Raw genomic sequence first — 27,439 nt, 5'->3', positions numbered from 1 at the left:
AGGGTGGGGGAGGGATGGAGGGTGAGTTTGGGATTAGCAGGTGCAAACTATCATACAGAGAATGGATAAAGAACAAGGTCCTACTGTAGAGCACAGGGAACTGTATTCACTATCCTGTGATAAATCATAATGGAAGAGAATACAAAAAAAGAATGTATGTGTGTATATATACATATACATATATATATATACACACATATGTATGTATATATATATATATATATAACTGAATTGCTTTGCTGTACAGCAGAAATTAACATATTGTCAATCAACTCTACGTCAATTAAAAAAAAAAGTCCCCTCTTTGCTACTAAAGACCTTGCTTTGTATAAATGCCCTCGCTTCCTTTAGCCTTCAGGCCTGGCATGGAGAGCTGTTCCTGAGGGGACCCCTGATTCTTGTCCCTCAGAACTTGTACACGTGGCATCTGGCTTGTTGCTTGGCTGGGAATAGGAGCTCAGGTGGTGTCCGTGCTGTTTGAAGCAGGGCTCACAGGCAAGCTTTCTTCGCCACACAATTTAGAAATTGCTAAGTGGACTAGCTCTTTGGACGGAGGGTCCAGTTCCTCCTTTAACGGAAATGTTCGGAAAGCACCCAGTGCCCCTGGTCTTCTCCAAGTGCAGCGTTATTGGCATTTGGCTCCTTGTAATATATTTTTAATATACTATGTATGCTGTATCTGAGTAAATCAGTAGGTATGTTTTGAAATTAAATATTTGCTAAGGGCTAGGTTCTCCCGTTGTTAAATTATTGATAACAAACTTCACAGACACTGTGTGAGACTGGATGATATATGAGTTTTGAGGGACCTGCCATTTATTAGACTTTATCTGCCCATGAAATCCATTTCCAATTCAGACCATATCTACTTCGGGATTGCTTGCTAGAAATCTAGTCCCAGGTTTCTCCTTATTTCAGTGCAGTATCTCTGGCTCAGCACCTTTCCCAAGGTGGCTGATCTAATCGGGGCCCAATCACTTATCGCTTCTCATTTCCTTTGGCAGGTTTGTCAAACCGGGAAGTGCATCTCGGGGACACTCCAAAGCAGTAGTCGACCCACCCCCTTCGCCCTTCTCCTGTTTAGAGGAAGGTGAACTCCCTGAACCACAGCCCTGCTCTGGGGTCTGTAAACAGAAACAGGACCACTTGTGTGGTCAGGAGAAGAGAAGTGGTCTCCCTGCATTCCCCGGTGTCAGGAGCTGTCAGGAACCTCCCCAAGATGAGCAGTCCTCAGTGACCCTGAGCAATTATAGCTCATTTGCATGGTGTGGCAGGCCACTGACCCCCCAGTCTCTTTCTGCTCCCCCACTCCTCTCTGACTTCCCCATAGACAGGTGCGTGCTTCTGACTGCTGCAAGGTCCAGCTGGCAGGAGTACTCTAACTTGTCATCACAGAAATAAAATTTGTCACCTCCGTGTTCCCAACCTCTGTTCTTTCATGTTTAACCAGCATTTGGAATCTTTATAAACATGTCAGGGGTTCTATTTTTATTTCCTAATTAATTCAGAAAAGGAGCAGAAGACATTGCTAATGATAGAAAAGAGAAAGGGACAGGTAGGACTGAGGGTGGCTTTTGTTTTTCACTTAGAATTGAATGAATATGGGCGTCCAGCAATTTGAGAAATTACCTGGGGCCTGCCAATGCCTTGGTGATTTTTGGGCTGTCCTGGAAGTGGTCAGAATTTACGAACAGGTCTAAACTGATCAAATACGATGGCAAGCTTTTCTGCTCCTACTAATGGACAAGCGGTACCTCATTTCCCCATGCACAAGGGAGAATAGAAATTTCCACGTATATTAACTTTTTAATTATTTGAAATGTATTCTTTTTATCCCTACTTCGGAAATTATATTCTCTGAGGACATTAAACCTAATTTAACCTTTGTCTTGATGATTCACAATCATCTTTCTAAACATCTAGAACTGTGTATTTTAGTGATTTCAGAATCTTAACAATCTCAAGGGTGTAGTGTTTTAATTAAATGAGCATTTCCTCTATCCATTGTTACCGAAAGGCTAAAATAATAGACATGGAATAATGGAAAGAGTTCTAAACATAGAAGCAAAACCCTGCTTCTAATTTAAGTTTAATCATTAATTAGCTGTTTGACCTTTAGCAAGTCCCTTAACCTCTCTGAGAATTTATTTCCTCATGTGTAAAAATGGGAAGTCAGACCATAATATTCCCAAGGCTGTTTAGATTTCTAAACTTCTATAATCTTATGATGAAGGACCATGATATTCTGTGATGCCAGTTGTCCTAAGGGCTGTTGAGGTTGGGATTATTTGTTTCTTTAAGCTATGGTCCCAGACTGCTGAGATTTTCTAGATATTGTGTTGGCGTTGAAGCTTTTTTCTATTCCACGGTTTGCAAACGGTAGCCTCTGGGCCAAACTTGACCCACCACCTGTTTCTGTAAATAAAAGTCTATTGGAACACAGCCATGCTCCTTCATTTACACATTGGTCTGCGGCTTATTTTGAGCTACAAGGGTGAGGTTGAGTCGTCACAACAGAGAAAGTATGATCCATGATGCCTAAAATATTTACTCTCTGATCTTTATCTTTACAGGAGAAGTTTGCCAACCTCTGCCCGATTCTTTTCTTTTCTTTTTTTTTTTTAACTCTCTATCACTTTTCATTGTAATCACTCTCTTTCCCTCCAGGAATCCATTTTAATTGACCACGTCTCCCAGGCCAGAGGCTAAGAAATCAGAGAACACAAGTGATTAGAATTGTGTTCAAAGAAAGAGTTAATAGGTTTCTGAACAAAAGTTCAAGGGCACAATCTTCTTATTTATCTTCTTATTTAAATCTCTGGGTTACTCTGGAGAGGTATTCTAGGTGGTTGAAGTCTTACCACAATTTGAAATTTCTAGAAACAGTTGCTTTCAGGTTGCTGACTGTGGTTATGGATTGGCCGTAACATCTGCTTCCTACATAGACATGCCGTTCATACACGTGGCATTTCCTATCATGGCGAGGCTCAATGCCAGAATAGTGATCTGAACTTGAGATCAAAAGACCTGGGTTTAGACCCTCCTCAGCTGTCCCGTGGCTGTATGGTCTTAGGCAGTCATTCCCTTTACTTCCCCAAGCCTGTTTCTTCATCTGTAAAACAGCAACGATATTAACTACATCATAGGGTGTGCTGCAAGGGATATGTGTTTCAGCTCCTCCCTCAATTGCCCTTCCTGCCACTTGGGTGGAGCAGGTGTGAAACTGATATGCCAACTATAGAACATGAAATGGGCCACAGCAATGGTGGGCAAGATCACTATGCCTTAAAAATTACCAAGTGTTTGCCCTCGTCTACAAGGCCAGGTGAGTAACCCTTGCCAGAGTGCTGGATTGGCTCAGCTCTTGATATAGTCAAACTTTGATTCCTGTTAGGCCCTTGTTCCTGTGTATAGCTCCATGGGTGGTAAAGTGAAGGAGTTAGGGTTAGGGGAAAGATGCAGACATTCCTGGGTCCCTGTTGTAATAGCATCAACCCCGATTCCTATCAGCTGCTGCTGAGAGTACTCTTTCCTGGCGTGGATCTGAGGCCATGTATGTATAGATGACTACCTCCCACTCTGGTCTGTAAGTCCCGTAAAGGCAGGAACTATTCTTTTAATTTTAGCTGCAAATTTCCATTGACTGGAACGATACCTGGCTTCAACGTATATATGTTGAATTGATTTGTCGTGACCAAGAGTTTCTGGTGGCATAAAGGTTTCTTTGAGGTTGACTGTGCTAACTGTATGTTTAGGTAGTAGCCATAAAGTGCTAAGTGTCCAAACAGCCACCTGATGGAGGAAGTAGCCCTTCCCTCAGGATATAGAAATAGAAGGCAGGCCACAGCTACAGGTGCAGCAGAGCTGGGCTGAAATCTCAGCCTGCTACTCACCCAAGATCACCAAGGCTTTCCACCACTGCTGTTGTTTCCCTGACTCGGAGGCTGCCACCCATTCCTCACCTCCTTCCCTTTTGCCCCTCTGCTGCTGCCCACGGATAATCTGGATCAAACTGTGGAAACTGAAAAGAAAGACTAATCTACAACTCAGCTTGAAGGTTATCCTGGAAAGGGCCAAACCATCCATGATCCAAGCCATGTGTAAACACATATATTTATGTATATCGTCCCCATGCGTTACTTATGTCTTTGTTGGGAAATGAATAACAAACACTTGATTCATTCATTTAAACAAACATTGAATCTTTGATTGGTGCCGGGCTTTAGGCTAGTTGTCAGGGTTATAGCCCGGTGGAGGCCCAGCAGGTGATCTGGGGCAGGCTGCTTTGGGAGGGGGTTGGATTTATTTTGTGCTGTGGGAAACCTTTGGCCAGGTTCACAAGTGCGAATGGCACAGTCAAGTTTCTGTTTAGATCATCGCTTTTGCTGTTGTGTATAGAGAAGTTCCAAGGTGGGTGAGAGTGCAGTCCTAGAGGCCAGGTGAGGGATGTCCCTGGACTACACAGAATAAAGTGACGATGAAGAGGACTTTCTGGTGGATTGGAATAGAAGTGGGGAGGGGCAAGGAGGTCCCGGGATGCTGACATCTAGGAGGTGGCATTTACTGAGATGGGAGAAATTTGGGGGAGGGGTGGGAGGACAGATGTGGGTGGGGGAAGGGTCTCAAGTTCTGCTTTGAAATTAGGTGCATGGGTGGCACAAGCACCTTCTGGAGCTGGTAAGCGCGAACCAGTGTAACCTTTCTTGTCCTCACTGCTCGTGAGTTGTATCATGCTCTGATAAATGACTAGCTTTCTTCCTACACGTGATCTTCCCTGGGTACCACTTTGTACCTATGTTTATACCATGTCGCCCCCTCAGTAGGTAACACCATTGCTCACTTACAGTAGGTGCTCAATAAATATTTGGAGATGACTTGCTTGCACCAAGCATCCCCAACTTGTTCACAGAGCTCGACTCTGAAGCAGGAACTCTGTGGGTAAAGGGGAAGAGAGGCAAATGAAGAGGGTTTTTTTTTGTGGTGTTGATGATGAAATGGCTACTTTTCTGAAAAGAGACTTCAGATGAGTGAGGAGGAAGAAACGAAAGAGAAACCGGATTGAGGAACACATCTAGACCTTTGGCCCCGATGCTCCCTTTCTTGGCCTCTAGACTTGGAGTCTTGGGTCAGCTGTTGTTGGAGTCAGGGTCACACCTACACACCTGTCTTCTCTCCCCTTTTCCATTTAGCTTCCTTTCTCCTCCCTGTTCTCTTTTTCCCACCTTAGAGAAGACAAGGCAAAGTTTACTTGGAGGAAGAGGAAGGGGAGAGTGAAGCCGAGGCCTTCATTCAGGTGTCCAGGGGCAGGGATATTGTTTGGAACATGGAGCTGCTGTCACATACAAACCTGAATGAGTCGTGAGTATTTCATCCCCTGGAAACCAGCACGATGTACATAATTTTCACCACGTTGTCTTGGTGTTCCGGAAGATCGAAGCTGGTGATAGTGGTAGCTCTTATGAACTCAGAAGTGCGTTTCTGTGATATATCCCATCTCCACACCTAGTATTTTTGACAAAGCAAAATAATGAGGGCAGCGTCTTGGCGATTTTAAAAGCTAAGCGCTTGTTGGAGTTTTAAAAAATTTAAGTTATTTCTTCCCTGTAGGAAAGTAAAGAAATCCGTGATAAAATAATAATTAAATGCTGACAGTGCTAAATTTCTACGGTGCGTGAGCGGGCGGCAGTTTCATACCAAAACATTAGGTCATTGGAAGAAAAAAAAATCTGATTAAATACCTCTGTAGGCTTTTCTGATTAGCTGTTCTTAAAAGAGTCCATGACAGTAATGAAAGGGTGTAATTTGACAGCCGCGATTTACTCTTGGAAAAAAAAGGTACAGTAGAATAGTGCGTATGTATGAGGTTTTTACAGGAATTTCTTGTTGGTCTTTACTAGTGGGGTTTGTTTCATAATCATTAGTTTCTAGCAGTTTCGAAGAGCCCCCCCAGCTGCAAAGCACGTTGTATGACTGGGGTGAGGGTTGAGGGGACAGTTTCAATGCCAGCCTTCCTTTTTCTTCTTCTTCTTCTTTTTTTTTTTTTTTGTCTTCTCCAGGCAGCAGGTTTCGTATTTCTGGGGTTAAATGACCTTGACACGAGCAGGTTTGGGAAATGGAGTGTAGCTCGTCGAGATTCTCTTATCCCCTGTATTAACCTTCTGCATCTGGCAGCTCCCAGCGTCTCTTTGTATTAACTCGCCATGGCATGGGGGCTGCAGGCCAGATTTGACATGAAGATGGAATGATAATGTGGCATATGGTAAATGCAAGGACCGCCGCTAATTACTCTTTCTTTTCCCTTTCTCCTTGACTTCTACAGGTGATGGGAGTTTTCTCGAATTTGTGTTTTCCTTTTTCAGCCCTGTCGTACTCTCACCTTCAGTAGATGTTCGAGCAGATGACTTTCTTGGCTATGATGTGCTAGATACAGAGTTTGAAACCAAAAGAGGACTTAGGGCTCATCCAGCCTAAATGCTTCATTTCAAAGACAAGGATTCTGGGTCCAGGGAGGGTCACCTGGGAGGTGGTTGCAAAATGGAGCCTGGAATTCAAGTCTCCAAGCCCCCAGATGTGCCTGGTTTTTCCTTTTCTGTCCTACCTCCCAGAAGCTGAAATGAAGCCAGCGTATTTGCGCCCTAGGGCTGCTGTAACGAAGGATACAACAAACTGAGTGGCTTTAAAGCAACAGAAAGTTATTCTCTCATATGTTTTGGAGGCTAGAAATCCAAGATCAAAGTATTGGCAGGGCTGTGCAGACTGAAGGCTCTGGGGGGAACTGTTCTGTGCCTCTCTCCTGGCTTCTGGGGGCACTGCCAATCCTTACCTTTCCGTGGCTGTGTCAGCATAGTTCCAGTTTCTGCCCCCAGCATCTCGTGGTTTTCTGCCTGTGTGTGTCTCTGAGTCTTTTCTCTCCTCATAAGGACACCGTCATGTTGACTTTAGGGTCTACTTTACTCCAGTGTAACCTCATCTTAACTAATTTCATCTACAAGATCCAGTTTCCGAATAAGGTCACATTCAGAGGTTCCAGGAGTTAGGACTTCAGTGTAGTTTTTCAAGGGGACGCAATTCAACGCAGAACAGGTGGGCTTGGGTAAGGTTTTCCATGGAGGGTTTCTGGAGACGTCGAACTGCGATGAGTCATTATCACCTTCAACTGTACTTTCAGAGCTTGTTCTGTCTTGATGCTTTTCCCGTCAAGTGCAGGAACCTGAGTCTTTTCCATTTATTATTAATGAGGATTATGCGTAGCTTTCACTTTTTAGCGAGGAGTGAGAGCACGTGAGTCAACCCGAGGATTAGCCACAGAAAAAGGATGAAGTTAGAAACAATTCAGAGACAAGAATTGAGCTGTAGACATTATTGTAGAGATTCTCTGAGTTCTTTTTCTGTCTCATTAGAGCCTTCAATTTGGAGAGTTGATTCTTTTTACTCTTATATGTGTTCTATATTTATTTATAATTTAGAATAATTATAATTTAGAATATACAATTTATTCTATATTACTTATTCTATAATTTATTCAGCACTCTTATCTACTTGTCTCCTTAACTATTATTTTTTCACTATCCCCTCACTCTAAATTCACCTTCTGGAAAGCTTGACATTTTAATTCCTTCTGTCCTATCGTGCTCTAGACAAAATTCATAATGGCACCCCATTTCCACCATTGCTATCTCCTTGTGGTCGCCCCATGGAGCGTCCTTCAAACCAACATGATCTACTTCCTGATCTCCACATACACACTGCACCTGTCCACCTCCATGCTTTGCTCTGGCTCCTTTTGCATCTGCAGTGGTGGCCCCTTCTCCTTCTACTCCTCTGAACACAACCTACCCTCAAAGGCTTGTACCCATCCCTGTTCTCCGTGGATGCTGCCCAGATCGGAAGTGCTCTCCTCCTGAGTGCAGTCCTGTAGAACTCCTTGTCAGTACCTCATCTGGATCTCACAGGACTGCCTTTTAACGCTCTCTCTTTATAGAAATTATGGATTGGCAGCCACAAGCCCTACCTTCTACTCAAGGTTCTGCCGTTACCACTTTGTGTGCCTGTGTCTGATGCTGCCTGTCTCATTGTGGTTCTTTGAGGATCAGATGAGCTAGAACATTAAAATTATTTAAGACTCATCTATGAGAAGTACTATTTAAACATTTACTACTTAATGTGCCTCAACTTACTCATCTGTAAAATGGACCTATTAATCAATAGTACCTGGTGGAGATTAATTTAGCACATGGGACAGTACCTGGCGTATAGTAAGACACTCATCCTCGTCCTCATTGTCAGCATCTTTGGATGGAACTGTGTGCCCTGTTAGGACAGAGGTTGTGACTTAGAATTTCCTCCATGCCTAGGACGGAACCTTGTACTGGATGCTCCATAAACGCTTGCTGGCTGAACTGTGAGTTCCAGTCTTGCTGCTGTGTGCGGTACTCACATTCTCTTTTTCCTCCCTTTTCCCAAGACATTAAAATTCCCACTGATCACTCTTGAGCCTGGAAGTTTTTAAATGAATAGAAATCAACTCTCTGACAGCAGTGTTGATTTGGGCTCTAAGCCTAAATTAGTTTGATAGGTGAATTGCCGTGGTAATGCAGATGTCATCATTCAAAAGTGATCCAAATTCATTTTCTTTTGATACCTCCTTATCAGGATGTAACACAGGCATGTTTTGAAATGGAACAACCTCTATTAGTTTAATTGAGCATAGTTTTGACAGTGTCAGGGTTTGTGTGATGTCCTCGTAGTAACCCTTTGAAGGCATTGTTCTACAAAATGGTGGGGCAGAAAATTTTTGTTCCGCATCTGGTGTAGGGTAGCAACCCTGTCATCTCAGTTGAGGCTGTACCTCTTGTACCCCTGAGCTTACACTCAGAGCTGATTTCATCCGGAAGGCACATGGACCCCCTTACCTGTCACTCACTGCGTGTCCTTTCCAGTTGGTCTAGGCATGGGCATGGCAGTTGTTACATGTTTTCAATAATCTGGAGGACCTCTGTTGGAAATTTCTGAACTGAGACTGTATCTGGATGCCACAGAGCAAAGCTGGGAAGGGGAAACCTGGTTTCCAATGTCAGCTTGTCTAGTAATTGGCTGTGTGACCTTGAGAAAGTTAGTTATGGCCTCAGAGCCATGTGTGTAAAGCGCTTATGCCAGTAAGTGGCATGCAGGACACATTCAGGAAGTGGTGTAGCTGGTTTTATTTTTTTTTTCGAATATCCTCAGAGATAACAAAAAGTAACTCACTTGCAAGCAGGTGATACTTGCTGGGTAATGTAATTTTGGGTCCATGACGATAAGTCATTGTAAAGTAATGAGACCCAGACTTGTAAACCGGCTCTAGAGTCACTTCTAAAATCAGTGACAGGACTGCCCTGGCGGCGCAGTGGTTTAGAATCCAGCTGCCAATTCAGGGGACATGGGTTCGAGCCCTAGTCTGGGAAGATCCCACATGCCACAGAGCAGCTCAGCTTGTGCACCGCAAGTACTGAGCCTGCGATCTAGAGCCCACGAGCCACAACTACTGAAGCCCGTGTGCTGTAGGGCCCGAGTGCCACAACTGCTGAGCTCGCGTGCTGCAACTACTGAAGCCCGCAAGCCTAGAGCCCGTGCTCCGCAGCAAGAGAAGCCACCGCGATGAGAAGCCCGTGGACCACAACGAAGAGTAGCCCCCGCTCGCCGCAACTAGAGAAAGCCCGTGCACAGCAACGAAGACCCAATGCGGCCCAAAATAAAATAAATAAACAAACAAATAAATAAATAAATGCAGAAGGAATGACAGAATTAGAAAATTATTTAATAAATAAATAAATAAAATCAGTGACAAGATTACTACTTTTCATAAAGCCAGTGCATCCCAGGGCTAGAGTTTTGCTGCCCAAAGCTTCAGTACCAGGACTGAGTTGTATGGGTAACTGGGGGCGGGGCATGCTTCCCCCTCTTTGCCTCCAGTCAGGACAGGTGGAGTGAGGGTGGTTCCTGGTTTCTCTCCCCATTCCTTCACCAGTGACGCTGGGGCTGCACGTGGCCACAACCTGGTCCAGCTCCTTGCCAATGCTCGTTACTGACTTGTGTAAGGAAGACTAGCCTGGCAGACCCTCACTGCTCTGGGCAGACTCCCTCTCCCCAGGGTGTATATTTGAGTGAATACAGCTGCCTCTTTCCCTTCCCTGTTGCTGCCTGGTCCCAGAGAATAACTTGACTCTTTCCCGACATCCTCCACTCAGTGGTAAGAGGAACTTGGCTACCGGACGCTATTCGTACAGAGAAGTTCTGATACACTGTGTATTGTAATTGCACTTTGTTATCTTTTGGTACTGCTGTGCCTTCCTCCCGTGCCGAGAAGGCCAGTGAGAATCTTAAAGTGATAAATAGGAAGAAGTTTCGTGTTCAGAGAGGCCTAAGCCTGCTCAGATGTGAATAGGTTTGCAGGAATGCATTGAGCATCTCAGCCAGGTAGCGAAAACTAAAGTGTACCCATCTCGCCCTGTCGTCACCCCTGCTTTCCAGCTGGCTCCCCAGGGCCTGCTGGAGCCCCCATGCTGGTCCGCCTGGCCTGCTTCCTCCCTTACCCCTGATGTGGCTGGATGTGCCGGGCCCCTGGGCTCCAGACCTAGGCATCTCTCCTCACTGCACGGCCAAAGCTGGCTCAGCCTCCCCTGAGGGACGGGCTTGCCCAAGTCCTAGGACAGATCTTGATCTGAGGCAGGGTTTAAGGAACTCCATTCCAGAATCCTTGTTGCCTAGTCCAACCTTGACCTTGGGTCTTGGTTCTTTTTATAGGCTCTGCAAACTGTTCCCTACCCTGTTTCTGTGCCCAAACCTCCTGCCTTGTTTACCTGGCTGAGAACCCCAGGTACTGAAAGGCCTGTGCTCAGCCCTGCCCTGTCCATGCAGTAGAGCCTGCCTCTCAGTACCAGCCCAGCAGATGGGGGCTCTGCTCCCCTCTATCCACCGTCTGCCTGTCAGCTTTGTAGTTTTGCGCTGCTCCTTTCCCGGTTCAGTCACCCTGTTTCTGACTTCATCTGCCTCTTCCCTGTACTAATTCACTTGTTCTTTGCCCCCTACCCTTTGTATACAGTGGAGATACTGCATGGCCAAGATGTGCTCCTGGACAAGATAGATGATAGAGAAACAGAGAGAGAGAGAGAGAGAGAGAGAGGGAGAGAGACAGAGAGACAGAGAGACAGAGAGAGAGGGAGGGAGGGAGAGGTTGTCTGGAGAAGTAGAAGCAAGTCTTTATTTAATATCCATCTTCGTTGTCCCATCAATAACTACACATTGTTAATTTTTATATCTGAAACCACACAACTCAGATTGGGACTTGAACCCACTGTCTTTTAATTGCAATCACACACCTGGTCTCAGGACTTAATGAAGCTCAGGTTTTTGATGTCTCGTTGCAGAAAGAATTCAGTGAGAGACAAAGTATTAGGTAAGAAGTGGATTTATTTAGAGGGATTCACATTCCAGAGACAGAATGCCATCCATCTCAAAAGGCAAGAACGGCTTTGGGAGGAACACACTCCACAGAGTATGGGCCATCTCAGAAGGTGAGAGGACCCAAAATACGGGGTGGTTAGTTTTTACGGGCTGGGTAATTTCATAGGCTAATGAGGGGGAGGATTATTCCAACTGTTTCGGGGATTTCCAGGAATTGGAAATTAGCCTCAGAACTGTCGTGGCACCTGTAGGTGTGTCATTTAGATGCTGATGTATTACAGTGTGCGTGTGATGAGGCTCAAGGTCCGCTGGAAGTCGAGTCTCCCGCCATCTTGGAGCTAGTAGGTTCTAACCAGTTTCTGTCTTGTCCTCAACGGCTATGTCATTCTTTTAAAGGTTGTGCCCTGCCCCCTTCCCTCCTGTTACACATCTATAAGGTTCCTGTATCTTAATTTTTTTTTGGCTGTGCTGCACAGCATGTGGGATCTTAGTTCCCTGACCAGGGATCGAACCCGTGCGCGCTGCAGTGGAAGCGCAGTCTTAACCACTGGACTGCCAGGGAAGTCACACTCAATTTTAAAATTTTAAAGTATTTTTGTCTACACTTGATTTTTTGCCTTATGTTTTGGCTTTAGTACCTAACTTCTGCATAACATGAGATCACATTTTGTGTGATGTCAAAGACCTCCTTCATGCTTGCAGTGGAATCTTTGCCTTTGGCACCTGTCCCACCTCAGCGAGCAGGTCTACTGCTGAAGACCTGTCAGGAGGCCCCGGTCTAACCAGCTAACCAGGCAAAGTCCCACTGTAGGGTGGGACCTCAGCCAGCTCTTGGGGCTGGCTGGCTGAAGCCAGTAGGGGCGCCACTGAGAATGAGTTAGATTCTCTTGGAATGGTCCCTTTCACGTGTTCAGCTGCGTTGCACGTATCACCCACCTTACGTGTGGGACGGGAGCTCCAGCAAACTGCCGTGGAATTTCTGCACAGTCCTGACATGCTTACTCTGCCAGGATTCGAGTGGAAATTAGGAGGAGAGTTTTATGGAAAGGACTGCCTTTGAAGGGAATGAATGAATGAAGCAGTAAGTAAACTTAAGGATGAAATTGGCACCTTTCACTAAAGGCTCAGATTTATGAAATATCGCTCATCATATGTTCTGGCCACACCGGCTTTGAAGACAGTCGAGAGCTTGGGTGACAATCTCAGGGTTTTGCATCCAAGTCCCACCTAGTGCAGTTTACTGCTGGTGTTTCCCCCAGCTTAGCACCTGAACTACTGCTGGGCCCAGTGAGCCCTTTTCTGCCCTGTAGGGTCTGGTGGCAGCTCTGATTGTATTTTTCCTCATTATGCTTTTGTCCCCATCACTCACAGCTTTGGATCCCTTGCCCCACTGCCCCCCATCCCCTGCCCCAAGATGGGGCAGAAGAAGGTCTTCCAGCTCTTTTAGAGCCTTCCTGTCCCTTTTCCCAAATTAGCTGGGTACTTTCCACCCCACAGCCTCTTCCTGGTAGACTAGAGACCAGCTCCCCCGGGACGGGCTGGAGAATACTTGGGAATCAGTATCCTAGGTTGAACCCAGAAGCGTTCCTTGTCAATAGCACCAAGTTGACAGACCCCTATGGCTTATGACCTTCTTCTCCTTTGTCCTGGGGACTTCTCCTTCTGCCCCCTCATAGGAGTTCGTGTATTCATGCTCTCCCCCAGGACATTCAACATGGGAAGTCCTCTCGAGGGTCCCCCTCTTCCTGGGGAGGATGTATGTCAGTACTGTTCTATCTCCCCTCCACCCAGTACTCGGTCCATCCAGGTTGGTAATAAAAGGTTGATAGCTTGGTGATGTGCGATACATGAAGACTCAATGCTTGTCCATGCTTTGGCCTGAGCAACAGAATGAGAGCAAATAAAGTTTTAGTTTCCTTTATTTGCTATACAATGAAAACTGGCCAGGTAAATAGAAAATGCAAATTCATCATTAGAGAAAAAGAGAATATTTCCTTTCTCATCCTTTCTACAATCTAGAGGCATTTTAATGTAGTAAACACACACGGGAATGCGCGCACGCACAAATCGTTAGACTAAAAGGTAAGCTACATGAATTCTAGTTCTGGCTACAAACTTCCAGTGAGCTTGTTGGTCAAACCTACAAACAAAACCTTGGCTTCCTCACCTATAAAATGGAGAAAATATTTTTATGCCTGCTTACTGGCTTATTGCAATTATTAAATTAGATGATATATGCACGGGCTTGAAGAACTATACAAAAGACCAGTTTGGAGGGGACGTCCCTGGAGGTAACAGTGGTTAAGACTCCATGCTTCCGATGCAGGGTGTGTGGGTTCGATCCCTGGTTGGGAAACTAAGATCCCACATGCCACGCACCGCGGCCAAGAAAAAAAAATTAAAAAAAAAAAAAAAAAGACCAGCTTGGATATCATTTGCTAGAGACACTGCCTTTACTGAAGAGAAAGAAGGTGGTAGAAAGTCACCTAAGATATGAACATGCAGTTGACAGGATAGGAAGTAAATGGCTCTTAAATAGATGAAAAGATACTTGCCCTCCTGCTAATAAGAGAAATATAAACTAGAACTTTAAGAGGTCATGTTTACCTGTCATGGTTGGTGCCGTGGATTAGCCAAGGTGAGGAGAAGCCGACACTCACGTTGCTGAGTGGCGTATAAATTGATACAGTCTCTAGAGAAAGCACATTGGTAACATTAATTGAAATAGAAAATGCATATATTTGGGGCAAGCAATTCCATTTCTTGAAATTTATCCTACAGATGTACTTGCACTTATATAAAATTAGGCATCTCTGTATTTGCTGATAGGGACTGACCTTGAAGCTATGTTGAGAGAAAAATGCAAAGTACAGAACAGTTTATAAAAAACATTGCTTTTGTCTTTTCACAAAGAAAAGAAATGCTAATATTTGCATAGATTATATCTGAAAGGATACACCAGATTTAGATCATTGTTTTAGGGTTTTTTTCTTTATTTTCTTTGTCTACTGCCACCCACCCTACCCCCCCAAACACACACACACACTTTGGTGGTCATTGCTGGTTTTTGTTTGTTTACTGCCCTGCCCAGGAGTAGAATTGGGTGGCTGGTGACAGGGGGGTGATAAGATTACTTTTCACTGCATATCCTTTTGAACCTTTTGAATTTTGTCTATATGTAGCTATTACCAACAAATTTTAAAAATCGAAACAAAACAAAAGTAAACAAAAAAATCAAAGTGAACAACAAAAAAATACGGACAAAGTTCCAACTCTCCTACTTTCTTCTTGCTAAAATAAAGTAAAATAAAATGAAAGGAAGAAAGGCACTTAAGAGGAATTACTCGGGGTTTTTTTTGTTTTGTTTTTTTCCTGCCCTTTACCATGCTTGACTTTCATATGCCTCTTTGTTTGTTAGAGTATTTTCCTTTCACTATTTGGAAAACTAACTTGAGCTGGCTCTTTACAACTGCAAAAGGAGATTTTAGTTTCACGATTTTAATGAACCAAATGATCGTGTCTGTGCTCTCTCCTTGATCTGCCAATCTTTATTTCTGAGATCTGAGTAACCCTTGAAAAGTTGTGAGCATCAAACCTAACCTAGATATTCATCTTCCCTGACTTCCCAATGAGTGATGGGGCTGGCTAGAAAGGACCCTTGGGGCCTGCCGCCCAGGGAATTAATCTCCGGGGTAATCAGATAGCTGTTCAGGGACTGTGGATCCTAATTGGGTATTGAGCATTTTGTTAAGTGACTCGAGTTCTGCCTTCCTGCTTTATTAGAAATTACAAGTTGTGTATCTGGGGACTGTACCTCCTGAGTTTTGCTTTCTTTATTTTTATATATTATTTAAGCAAAAGGCTCTTTTAATTGGGCTTGTCTTTTGACTTGATTAACTCACAAGCACTACTTCATAGAGTTAGTTCTTCTTTACCAACTTGTCCCCTTTGTGTAATTATGGAGAACTGTGTGTTCTCTTTGCTATGAAGACCAAATGGAGCCCCGTGGACCAGGTGGGGTCTCTTGAAGATTTTCAAATGAAGAGGCCCTCCATGAACACGTGTCAACATTCGAAAGAGCCCCTTCATGTTGACTTATCACGGCTTTCAATTAGGAGAATTCACCACAGCCCACGTGGAGTCGCCCTCCAGGCCCAGTAAAGAGCTTGTTTTATTGTGTATATGGACAATTTGGAGTTAAAGGCTATCTTCAACTAAGGGTCATGTTTACATTTCCATTGTGAACTAAAGTCACTTGCTTGTTGGAATGGGGTTCAGCTTGTTTATACATTATTCATACCTGTAAGTCAGAGATCATACGTGTGGTGTGACACATGTGTGAACTGCATGCGTGTATTTGCTGATAGGGACTTGAGTTTAGCTAATATTTTCACAGAACGTTTCCAGCAATCCTTACAGCCTCACTTAAGCAAACAAATAGCTATATCCTTTGCAAAACAACCGAGCACACAATTCTGAGTAATTTTTCAGATGCTCTTTACAATGATTGGCCCAAGGCCTATCCTAACATCATGTACTATAGAAGCAACTCCGAGTTCTTTGAAGAAGAAAGATAAATCTCAAGGCAACAGATTTCCTTCTGTTTTCCTTCAAGTGTTTGGCTCCAGTTCAGTAACGAGTTTTATGTAGCTTATCAAATCATGAAAATGATGGCATACAGCATTATTACCTTTTCTTAGGTGACTATTAGGAGATTCCCAGAATCTCTGGATTCCCAGTTTTTTGGGGTCTTGCAAAAGAACTTTTGCCATGGCCTGAGATTAAAGCAAAAGCAAATAAATCAAACAGCTCTGGCAAGTGAACATTCTTGTGCCCAAGATTGAATCATCAGGGAGACCCTAAAATAGAGTGTACCCCAAGACAGAAGATATCTGGCAGAAAGGAAAGAGAAAATGTTGGGGTGGAGGTCACTGGGCCTTTCTTCTACAAGCGTGTCTTGAGTACTTACTATATACTCAACACTGTGCTGGCTGGGCACACAGCGTGCAGGGATGCAGTGGTTGACCAGATAGACGGGACCCACCATAAGGAAGAAACACAAGTCTAGATGCCCTAGAAAATTGTGTGGAGGCAGCAGTGGGCACAAGGCTCCCCCTCACCACCCTGTGGGGGACGTTATCCCACCTTGGACTCCTACTCAAGAGGTAGCATTGGAGGGAGCAGGGGGTACCCTTTGTTTTGGGTTGAGGGGAGATGGGTTACAGAGATATAGTGGTGTTGGTAGGAAGCACAGGCATTGGTAGGGCACGTTGGACCAGGGATGAGTCAGAAGGCGGGTGGCAGCATCAGAACCTACTCTGCTTCTATCACTTTGACGTGAGTTTCACAAAACTGATCTGAATGGTACAGAAGATTGAAAATAAAGGAGGTTAACCCCAGAAAGTTAGATCTATAGCTCTTGATCCCCTTAACACAGTGCGGTGCCCCCTATAAAGGGTGTTTTCCCTCTACCTCACCATTCTATCATTTGCTGTTTTCAAAAACTGGCTCTTTTGCCTTGTGCCGCAGCAAAAATATTTCTACAGTTCTTTGTAAGTAAATGGAGTCTTAAAGCTTAAACCTCTGCCCTGGGCAAGGAACCAAAGGATGTCATTGTGCATAACTTCAAAGGCTGATAAGATGTTTAAGGTCGCTGCTCTCTGAAAGAGTTTCTTTCTTTTAAGGCCAGCCAGAAACATTCTTGTACACATCCCACCATTATTCCAATGAGAAGCAGAAGACCGTTTCTTCAGTGCGTCGAGGCTCTCGTGTTTTTGGGTTTTTTTTCCGCCGCATGCCTCTACCCCACAGAGTATATTCTCTCTCTCTGCCCTACAATGGTTGCATTGTGCGTTGGATGATGGATGTCCAGTAAGCATGATATTAAAGGCACTACCTTTTCCGTCTGGAGGAATCAAAGAAACAGTGGTTCTCTTGCATTATTTCCATGTTTGCATGAAGCAGTCACTCAAGGACTTGGGGGTTCTTGATATTTTGGGGATTATGACTGGCGTGGTATAAGCTGGTGAAAGATCTCTGATCATCCAGCATTTAAAGTCTCTCGGTAACAGGTGACTCAAGAGAAGTTCAGAGTCTACTTCTGTCAGGGACACTTCTCTCTCGCTTTTCAGTTTTATCCCTGGGCACTGCAGAATGTGTTGGTTTCTCTCTGTCACCAGCAGGCAGTTTGGCACAGCAGATGCCCTCAACCTATGAAAGCAGGGGTGGAAGATTTTTAGTAAATTGTCCAGGAAATAGGAAAATACTGGCTGTGCTGTTGGAAATATTTGCTATTTACTGCACATTCTTTCACACAGGATATCTTCCAGCTAAACGGGTTTTTTATACATTCTGATTTTGAAAATGGAGGCCTGCACTGTCAAGTCTAGGAGGAGAAGGCCCCCGGGGTAGAAGGGATGGAGCTCTTGCCATGATTCATTACCCACTGGCTGGTGGAACATGGATGCTTTGATGGCCAAAGATGGTGATGCCTCCGTTGCGTCTTAATAACACAGCGCTCGGAGCTCCTAGGTGCTTTACAAATGCCTGTGGGTGGCTTAATAAAAGTATAATTTAGGGTTCTGGTGCTTGCTTGTAGTTTCCCTTGTTCTTCGCCTGGATTGCTGGCCCAGAGAATAGAGACAAAACTCTCTAGTTCTGCCTTATGATGCCAGTCTGCATTACTGCACTCCACGGGCACCCCATCGCTGCCTGCCATGGAAGGAGCATTGGCCGGCCGGCCGGCCAGAAAAAAATGTAACGTAAATGAAGACTTGGGAACCTCACTGTTTGAAGCTCCCGTTCTCGCATTCCAGACCGAGGCCCTCAGGCAGACTGGAGATAGCTTAATACAAGCATATTTGTAACACTCCGGTTCCAACCAGATCAAAGGGCAGTGAGCCTGCCTGGGCTGCAGCCTCCAAGTGAAAACTGGACCCTGGAAGTGAGCCTGTGTGACTTGGCCATGCCTTGAATCCGAGAAGAAATACCAATTCTGTTATGGATGTTTGAGCCATCGGATGGAGACTTTGAAGTCTCTCTGCCTGTAAAAAATTGGATTCGGTGCCTCCCTCAGCCTGCCCCCACCTTGGACTGGTTTAAGATTTGGGGCTTCTTCCGAAGTGGTGCTTCTTGTTGAGGCTGCTGGGGAAAATGAAGTGATCACGCAGAAGCCGAATGGGTGCTGGACTGCTGGGAGCCTGGGAGGGCTCAGCTCAGAGGCTGGATCTTTTGGGACGTTCCAGATGTTACTGGGATTGGATGACTAGAAGCACTAAAGCTGCAGGTAAAGGGGAGCCTCACTTTCTTTTCTTGAACAGACTATGGAAATGTTGGTGTTTTTGTTGCCTGAATCAGTTTTTTTCAGACTTTTAGGTTCCATGGATTAATACATTTCAAAAGAAAATTTTCTTCTTTTTTTTTTTTTTTTTTGGCAAGTAAGGGCTTTAAAAATTACCACTCGTTAGCACTATAATTCGATAAAGCAATGGACTTTGGAACAATCCAGGAAAAAAAATCAGTAAGAATTTAATTTCAGAATAAAAGCAATCTTTTAAATATAATACGTTTAACATTGTATTTTTTAAAATCTGTAATACATTGTTACGATTTTTCTCCTTTTGCCTCTGGCCAGTGAAAACTTTGTCACTGACCAGTATTGGTCTGTGAACAGGTATTTGAAAACTATAGTGTTAGGCTGTTAGGCTACATATATACTATATAAACAGACTTATATACGTACATACAAATTGAAAGAAAAATCGTAATTATTATGATACTAACACATTTGCATTATTACAGAGTAATACATGTTAATTACAGAGTACGTTTACATGTATTATCTCATATGGTCTGTTAGTGTATGCCTTTAAAACATAAATTAGTCTGAATAGCCTAAGCTAAATAGAATTAAGAACAGAAGGGAAGTCTAATGTTTAAGCTGTTACTGTCCTAGAGTCAAATATGAATAATTTAAAAAATTATCTACTGCTTTGATTTTTCCAGTCTCTGCTACTCTGCTATGTTAGTGAGAGTAAAGAAACAGATAATGCTGTGATGATACGCACACATCTTTAGAAACCTATGTATAGCCTACTCGCATTCACACATATATTTATGATTTCTTTTCTGAATAAAAAAATCAGAGCATATATTTTGACGAACATAAATAAACAGTGAAAAATTGGGGAAAAATTAAATTACCTGATATACATTATGAGAAAAATCTGCGGACTCTGTGGGGCAGGGGTTAAGGGGGGCAGGCAGGGGAGGACGAGAGGGTGGACGAGTGAGAGAGGATTTTTACTCTTAGTGAATAGGGGTGTTTCTAGTCCCAAACTTGTATTTAAAAACAAATGTGGGGCTTCCCTGGTGGCGCAGTGGCTGGGAGTCCGCCTGCCGATGCAGAGGACGCAGGTTTGTGCCCCGGTCCGGGAAGATCCCACATGCCGCGGAGCGACTGGGCCCGTGAGCCATGGCCGCTGAGCCTGCGCGTCCGGAGCCTGTGCTCCGCAACGGGAGAGGCCGCAACAGTGAGAGGCCCGCGTACCGCAAAACAAAAAAACAGAAAAAACAAATGTGTATTTTGACTTCAACTCAAGTGTCTCTGTCTTGAACATCTGAATATAGATGTTTCTGATTTTGAATGTTCTCTTCGAATAAAATAATAGATATTTTCCCTTTGCCAGCTTCTCCTTCCAGCTCCTACTGGCTCTCCTAGGATTTCAGGCTCCCTAAGTTTCGCTGAAGGAGGGCACTAGCTTCGGTATTCTGGTTTGCAAGAGTTTCTCTGAAGCAAAATCTATTGCAGGACCAGTAGACTGGTTGCCCAATCGCGATCTTATTTTGAAGACCCTCAACCAAGCCAGAACTTCAGTTAGGCACGAATTTATCGGTCAGTTAATTACTTCAGGCAGTGATCGTTCAGCAGGTGTGTGGGTGCCTCATCCATGTCAGGCTCGGTGCTGGGCAGTGGGGATACTAATAGAACTCAAGATAAAATGGTTTCTACCCTTGGGGAGCTACCAGTCTATTGGGGAGACAAACTAGGACACAACAAATAATAAATTACAAATAGTAATGAATCCTGGATAGGAAACATACAAGGTGCTATTATCAATAAACTTGGAAGAAGCCATCTTGCAAACGCATCAGGTAAAGTGAAAATTTGACAATCAGCAATTGATATTGTGTGCGTGTGTGTGTGTGTGTGTGTGTGTGTGTATATATATATATATATATGAAAAAGATGAAGGCTATATAATACATTTGTAAGGCTTTTATTACGTAGGAGATTGTTTCAAGAAAGGAAAACATTAGGAAAACATTTCATCAACTCTTAATTTTCTCATGGCCTCTGCTTACTGAATAATTCCTCTGCAAAACTACAGTGTACTAGATTACTTACATGGTGCACAAGGTACTCCAATAGGAAGGCTAGATCTGCTTGGCTGACTTAATAGTCAGACCACAGGCTCTTCTTTCCATGACACAGCACTAAGGGTTTGGCCAGATATCTCAGATTACCTACAAACTAAAAAAAAAAAAATTTTAATTTTTCGGGGGTTGTATTTACCCACCGTTTTGTTTTCTTCCAATGAAAACCAAAATCACCTAACACTGAACATTGGCTCTGGATAAGGCCCTGAGCTTTAGCTCTTGGGGAACATACACCTGGTAGGAGAGAGAATGGTTGTATGCACAGGATGTATATACAGTAGAAAAGGTTCAGTGCAGGAGCAGAGCTGCAGGTAACAGGAAGGGCTGAGTGTAGGGGTGGAGGGCTCAGTTAAGAATTGCTGGAGTGGCATTCAGACTCGATCTTAAAGAGTGGGCAAGCATTAGACTTGTGGAGAGTGGCAGTGCCGTGCACCTGCTCAGCCACCTGCCAAGCTCATGCGAAGACCCATTAAGCCTTTTTCATATTAAAACTAACAACTCTTTGTTTCCTGAGGGCATATGTCTTGATAGGGAGCGATGATAATATATCGATTTCCATCAAGTTGCATTTTATCATCATAATGGTTACAGAGGAGGCTGCTTTTAGTCCCTGCAGTGCATTTGAATGTGTTGCAAGAAACATGGAAGTTGACGAAAGGCATAATGGATCCATAATGGACGAGGGGCTGACGAGGCCACAAATGGGACATGCCACGTCTGAAACACGAATGCTTCGCTTGGTGTCATGTGCATTCTCCACATTAGAAGGGGCCGATGGGCACAAGCTGGTTTTGCCTGGAACTCCAAGGAAATGTGTGGGCACCTCTGCTGGGCTGCTTCATCCGGTTGCCTTTGCCTTCAGCATCCCCTATGGTGGGCCTGTGGCTGCTAATGACCACAGGTTCAGGATTGCACGAGAAGAGGATGCCTCTGTCCATGCGAGTATGTGCAACTTTCTGAACGAAAGGATTTTTTTTTTTTTTGTGATACGCGGGCCCCTCACCGTTGTGGCCTCTCCCGTTGCGGAGCACAGGCTCCGGACGCGCAGGCTCAGTGGCCATGGCTCACGGGCCCAGTCGCTCCGCGGCATGTGGGATCTTCCCGGACCGGGGCACGAACCCATGTCCCCTGCATCGGCAGGCAGACTCTCAACTACTGCGCCACCAGGGAAGCCCCGAAAGGATTTATTTTTTATTTTGCCACGCCGCACAGAGTGTGGGATCTTAGTTTCCTGACCAGGGATCGAATCCGTGCCCCCAGCAGTGGAAGCGCGGAGTCTTAACCACTGGACCGCCAGGGAAGTCCCCAAAAGGAGTTTTTTTTTAAATGAAAGGAGATACACTATGAATGTTGTGAAGGATGTTTTTCTAAAAGAGAAAGAAAAGTTTGGGATCAAGTGTGAATATATTTTATGCTATTCAGAGACCTGGCAGGTAGGCCTGGTTCACCCCAGAACCCTGGGAAAGGACAGGCCTGGCCTTCAGTGCCGTCTTCATCATTTGGGAAGTCTAGTCAGCTCGGTCAGTATGTCTTGGAGGTGGTTTTCGTAAGCAAACACAATCAGTGCCAAAACTAGCCTTTTGCGGAAGAACTTAGTTGGTGAGAGAAACCATCTTACCTTATGTCCTAATAGTAAATGTGTTCTGAATGAGGCCTTGGCCCAAAGTCTTACATTTTCTTCCATCACGCCTACAGCACAGGGGTGGGATCTCAGAGCCCTTAGCGAGGGTTCGCCGATTATTGAGTAATGTGCTCAGATGTGCAAACACCTTCACCAACGCGAGACACAAAGATGCATTTGAATCCACAACTCCTCGTAACATTGAGGCTCCATCTTTATAACGTTAATATTTTTCCAAAATATATATTTGTAATGGAAATATAACCGACCTACAATACTGTTAGTTCCAGGTGCATAGCATAGTGATTCGATATTTCTGTATATCACAAAATGATCACCCTTATAAGTCTAGTTACCATCTGTCACCATACAAAGATATTACAATATTATTGACTATATTCCTCACGCTGTACATTTCATCCCTGTGACTCATTTATTTTGTAACTGGAAATTTGTACCTCTTAATCTCTCTCACCTATTTCACTCATCCCCCCACCCCCAAATATTCTTGAATGCTGTTTTTTCCCATTGCTTTTGGATATTCTCATCTTAAAATAACATTGTGTGTATACTAGGATGTGTAAGAGATGTATCACCCAGCAGAATGACCTTTAGTGGATTCTACTTTTCCTGATCAGTTAGTCTTATGTTTGGTATTGGGATGTTTTCTGTCTCACCCAGATTCCTGAATTTGGAAACGAGTGACTTACAGTACCTTTTGATTTGGTTTTAATCCATCAAAATCAAGTTAGTTATAAGTGATGGAAGAGCTTACTTTGTGTAGTCCGGGCTGCCGGGAGACATCAGCCACATGCCAAAAGCTTGCTCGTTGCCCGGCAACCTTGCTGGAGGAATAGATTTTCTGCCACTGGCTCCCTTTTTAGTCGAGGCAGAATCTATTAACACTACTATTCTAGCCCAGAGAACCGGAGCTGGAGTTTAGCTGCAAAGAATGGTTGGAGTTTTTTGTTTTTGCTTTTTAAAATAATCCAGCCCGGTGTTTCTGGCTTCTAAACTCTGCTGCTAATTTCATTGACTTCCAAGTAAAGATTTAGAGCTTATTAAGATCGCTTAACACTGCCCAAGCTAAAGAAGTTTGTTTTCTGCCTGCCTGGCCCCTGAAAAAGCTCTTTGTTTAATTTCTGTAGAAACTACCACGCAGGGAATGGGTGGGGGCTGTGAGCATCCAAGGTGAAGGTGGAGCAGGTAAGAGCGACTTCATTCAACCCCAGACTTTTCGTAGCCTTCACAGGTATACTTGCTGGCTCCCACTTTCTAGAGGCAAACTTAACGTCTGGCTGTCGAAGCTGTTATTTCTTCATGTATACACGATCTAGCTCTGATTGAAAAGTGGCTGTGTATCCCTTCCTCTTATCCTGCAGTCAAAGAATGTCTTTTCTCCTTCTGTAGCTAAATACTTCTGTAGCTAAATACTTCACCAACAGGATTGATGGTTTCCGTCTACCAGGGGAGCTTGCATTGCTGTCAGCTCTATTGTTTTGCTTATGCTTTTAATGTAATAGCTTTGGGTTGTAGCAAGAGAAGATGATGGCTAAGCCCAGCGTCAGGTGGCTGGAGTTATTTGCCTCTGCTGAAATGCAATTTTAATAATGGACTGTATCAGCTCAATGTGTTTTCTTGCCCCTTCGTAAAACAAAGGAAGATCTCAGCGCATTAACCCGTTGGTGGCAGGAAAAATCAAAATCTCTAAGAACCACTTAATTAAATGACAGTTGCACCTCATATTAGAAATCTTGCAAACAGGCTGCAGAAATTATCTGGACAGGGGGGAAGGGGGTTGCTCTTTTTTTAGAAAGTGGACCTTAGCCACCTCATCAATTTCGCCCTTTCTAAGGGCCAAACGCTGAAAGGTAAATACAGAGTGTGACCTGGCAGAGAAATGAGCTAACTTGAAGAAAACCATGACTAACGCTATAGAACAATCTTGAAATTCACTTGTTTATTTGTTCTGATCATTGTAAACTTTATTAATTATGAAAATGCGGGTGTTTTGGGCTTATTTTCCCAAATAATCTTAGAATGTTACTGATGCAAGGGACCTTTGAGAGAGTAGTTCAAGCGCCCCCAAATCCTCCTTTACAAAGAAGGAAACCAGAGAGGTGAAGAAGTTTGCTCAAGGATACACAGCTATGTTGAGAGTGGCCAGCCAGTTGACTCTAATGACAGGACCACCCAAACGATGCTTCTGAAGGGAAATGAGAGAGGAAAAGCTCCTACTTCCACAGCGCTGATTCCATCTGTATAACCAACAGATCTTTAATGCACACCTTCTGCCTATGTGCAGGTACTGGGCTAGGTGCCGGGGGAAGGCGCGGTCTTTACCTTCATGAAGTTACATTTAGAAGTGGGAGATGCCCACAGTCAGCGGTGAAACAGTAAGAAAATTACAGGTTGTGATAAGTACTTAGCTAAGATATAAGGGGAACAGAGGAATGTTGTTGGCAATTAGATAACAGAAGTATTATCTGTTGAAGTACTTAACTCCTTGGGAACACCTGCATTCTTACCACTAACAGAAAATATGTTGGAAAAAAAATATGTTGGATAAACTGAAACCTTTGGAAGGGTTCATTGTCACCCATTATGTTGTTCCAGTGGGGAGGTCTGCCTGGTGAGATTGTGAGCTTCCCAAGACAGTGTACAAACCAAAACCGAAATTGGTAGGGATCTTAGAACTCTTCCAATTCATGAATGCTGGGATTCAGCCCCTTTGTTCTTTTGTTTGTTCATCAGTTCGTTCCATTCCTTCATGTGGCAAATACTTATTAGGTATTTCCCACTTGCTACCGAAAGTCTCTGCACAACAAAAATGTTTCCAAGACCTAATCTGGCACACTTCTATCAAGGAATATTCCATACAAACTCCTGTTATCAGCGATCTTGGGACATTTTATCCTAGCAAATTGGATTTTTAAGTCATATAGCTCATTCTTTTTCTTTCTAACTGGTTGCTTTAGTGCTCCAGGCAACTTTACATGCAAGATTTTTTTTTTTTTTTTTTTTTTTTAATGAGTACTATGAAACTCTAGTGTGAGGATTTGCTTTTGTTGTAGGTCTGTATTCAGCAGGTCTACTAGAGGGCAGTGGTGAGAACTAATGGACTTGGCCAAGTGAAGGATCTGTTTCAAAGTCTGGATCTTTCCACGAATCACATGGTCATTTGTTGCTGGCCTTGCCACTATCTCCATATATTTCCTCAGAAATGTCCTGGATCTCAAAATCTGCTGTAAATTTACCACACATGGATCTTGTGTTTCCTTCCCCGGCCATGCTGCTAACACTGATTCGAAGGCTCTGACTGAGAAAGTGACTAAAAGCGTTTATCATGCTGTTCTGTGCATTTTCTTTGTTCTCCTGATACTTCGTTATATCTGCGTATCAGATGTCAGAGAAAAGTAGAAGCAGCCCCGAGGGCACTGTTTTTGTAATTTCATATAATTCATTTCCTTGAAAATTTGGCTGGAGAGGATTTTCCTTCAGACTTCTCTTCCATTTTGGCATCTTTCTTGCTCTATTCCCATGTGGCCGATGTCGAGTCTTTCACTTGTGTTCAAGTTGAAAGCATCTTCGTTTTAGCCTAAGAAGACACAGCTACAGCGGACTGACCCTAACGGGCGTCCCTGCCACCCTGGAGTGTCTCATGCGATAGTTTCTGAACATTGAGAGCTTGCTCTGTGCTAAGCGCTCTGCTGGATGATTTGACTACACAAATATTCCCACTCACCCTTAGGGGCAGGTAATGCCATTATTCCCATTTGACTGATGTGGAAACTGAGGCCAAGAACGTTTGAGCAATTTTTAAACCAAGGTCTCGTAGTATAAGCGGTGAGCATGATCCGAAGTGGGACTCACATAATTTTGAAGCCCCTCTACTGCTGCAGGTGCTAGCTATAATGCCCCCTTTATTTGTCCATTATAGGTACTCACTGTTTTCTTTAGACCTGTGACAAAGTCTGTAATATTACAAGAAGGGAAGGTGATTTATTTGTCATTTTTACTAGACCAGTATTTTCTATGTGTTTTAACAGAACACTAGCCAGCAAGATGTTAGATGTTTCTAAAAAACAAACAGACCAAAAAAAAGGAGTCTTGCGTTAAATTAATATGGTCAAAACTGCATATGAAATCCCCTTCTAGGTGATTCTGAGTTCACTTTTGCATATTAAGAGGTCTGAGCCGTCCTTCAGCAAAAAAGTATTTTTATTCTAAAATTTAAAATTTTAATTTAATTTCCCCAAATTTCCATTGGACTACAGAACCTTTATTTTTTCTCCTAATGCCTTTAAAAGCATAATTTGGAAAAGTCTTCAAGTAAAAGGCAAGGAAAGAGCTTGGGGCGTTCCACTATAGAATTGAATTTTTAAAAAAGGAAAAGAAGAGGAGAAAACAATGTTCTCAGGCCCTCTAAAGTTCACAGCCTCCTGTTTCACCCTGTTCCACCTTAAAACCGTCTTTATTTTTTACCCAGGTTCCTCCAAGGCAGGAAATGTGAGTCCCCTGGTCTTTATCTCCTGCCTTGAGACTTTTGTCTTTGGCCCAGGTCTCGACTAGGTTTTTTTCGCCATCCGTGCGCTCCACCCACCAGTGTACATTGAGCTCCTTGAGGGGAGGACCTGGGCTGTAGCATCTTTGTGGTCTTACAGTGGCTCAGTCACTACATAGGAAATATAGAAATAAACTGTATTTCGAATAAAAGAATAAAAATGCAGGATATGGCTCTGTTTTTCTGAGTTGATTCTAGCCCAGTGAAGAACCCCCTCTTTGAGTGACAGTGAGAAATTCGAGAAGCTGCAGTAACTCATTTATATCACTAGGGTTCCATTTGGAAAATGATACCTCCCCTTGTCCAATTTAATTAGTGATTGTGTTTTCAGTTGCAATTGAAAGCCTCAGAAGAAAGGATTGTAGTAAACTGTG

General features: G+C 43.8%; 2 protein-coding genes across 12 annotated transcripts in view; both read left to right on the top strand.

Annotated features, from left to right (window-relative positions):
- FOXN3 (forkhead box N3) overlaps positions 1–27,439 on the top strand; it is a 404,228-nt gene that overhangs the window by 37,021 nt on the left and 339,768 nt on the right. Inside the window, exon 2 of one of the 11 annotated variants that reach the window (XM_049705633.1) lies at positions 18,041–18,727. The exons of 9 other annotated variants lie outside the window; for them this stretch is intronic. The gene's annotated coding sequence lies outside the window, so the exon portion shown is untranslated. Of the gene's footprint in view, positions 1–5,340; positions 5,359–18,040; positions 18,728–27,439 lie in introns of those variants that run through there. One more of the 11 variants, XM_049705634.1, reaches the window with a different exon arrangement.
- Positions 1–27,439, top strand: part of EFCAB11 (EF-hand calcium binding domain 11) — a 585,886-nt gene that overhangs the window by 335,847 nt on the left and 222,600 nt on the right. The window lies entirely within an intron of this gene.

This window comes from Orcinus orca, chromosome 2 (assembly GCF_937001465.1).
Source record: "Orcinus orca chromosome 2, mOrcOrc1.1, whole genome shotgun sequence".
NCBI lineage: Eukaryota > Metazoa > Chordata > Mammalia > Artiodactyla > Delphinidae > Orcinus > Orcinus orca.
Note: the sequence above shows the minus strand (reverse complement) of the source record. Positions and strands in the feature narration are given on the sequence as shown.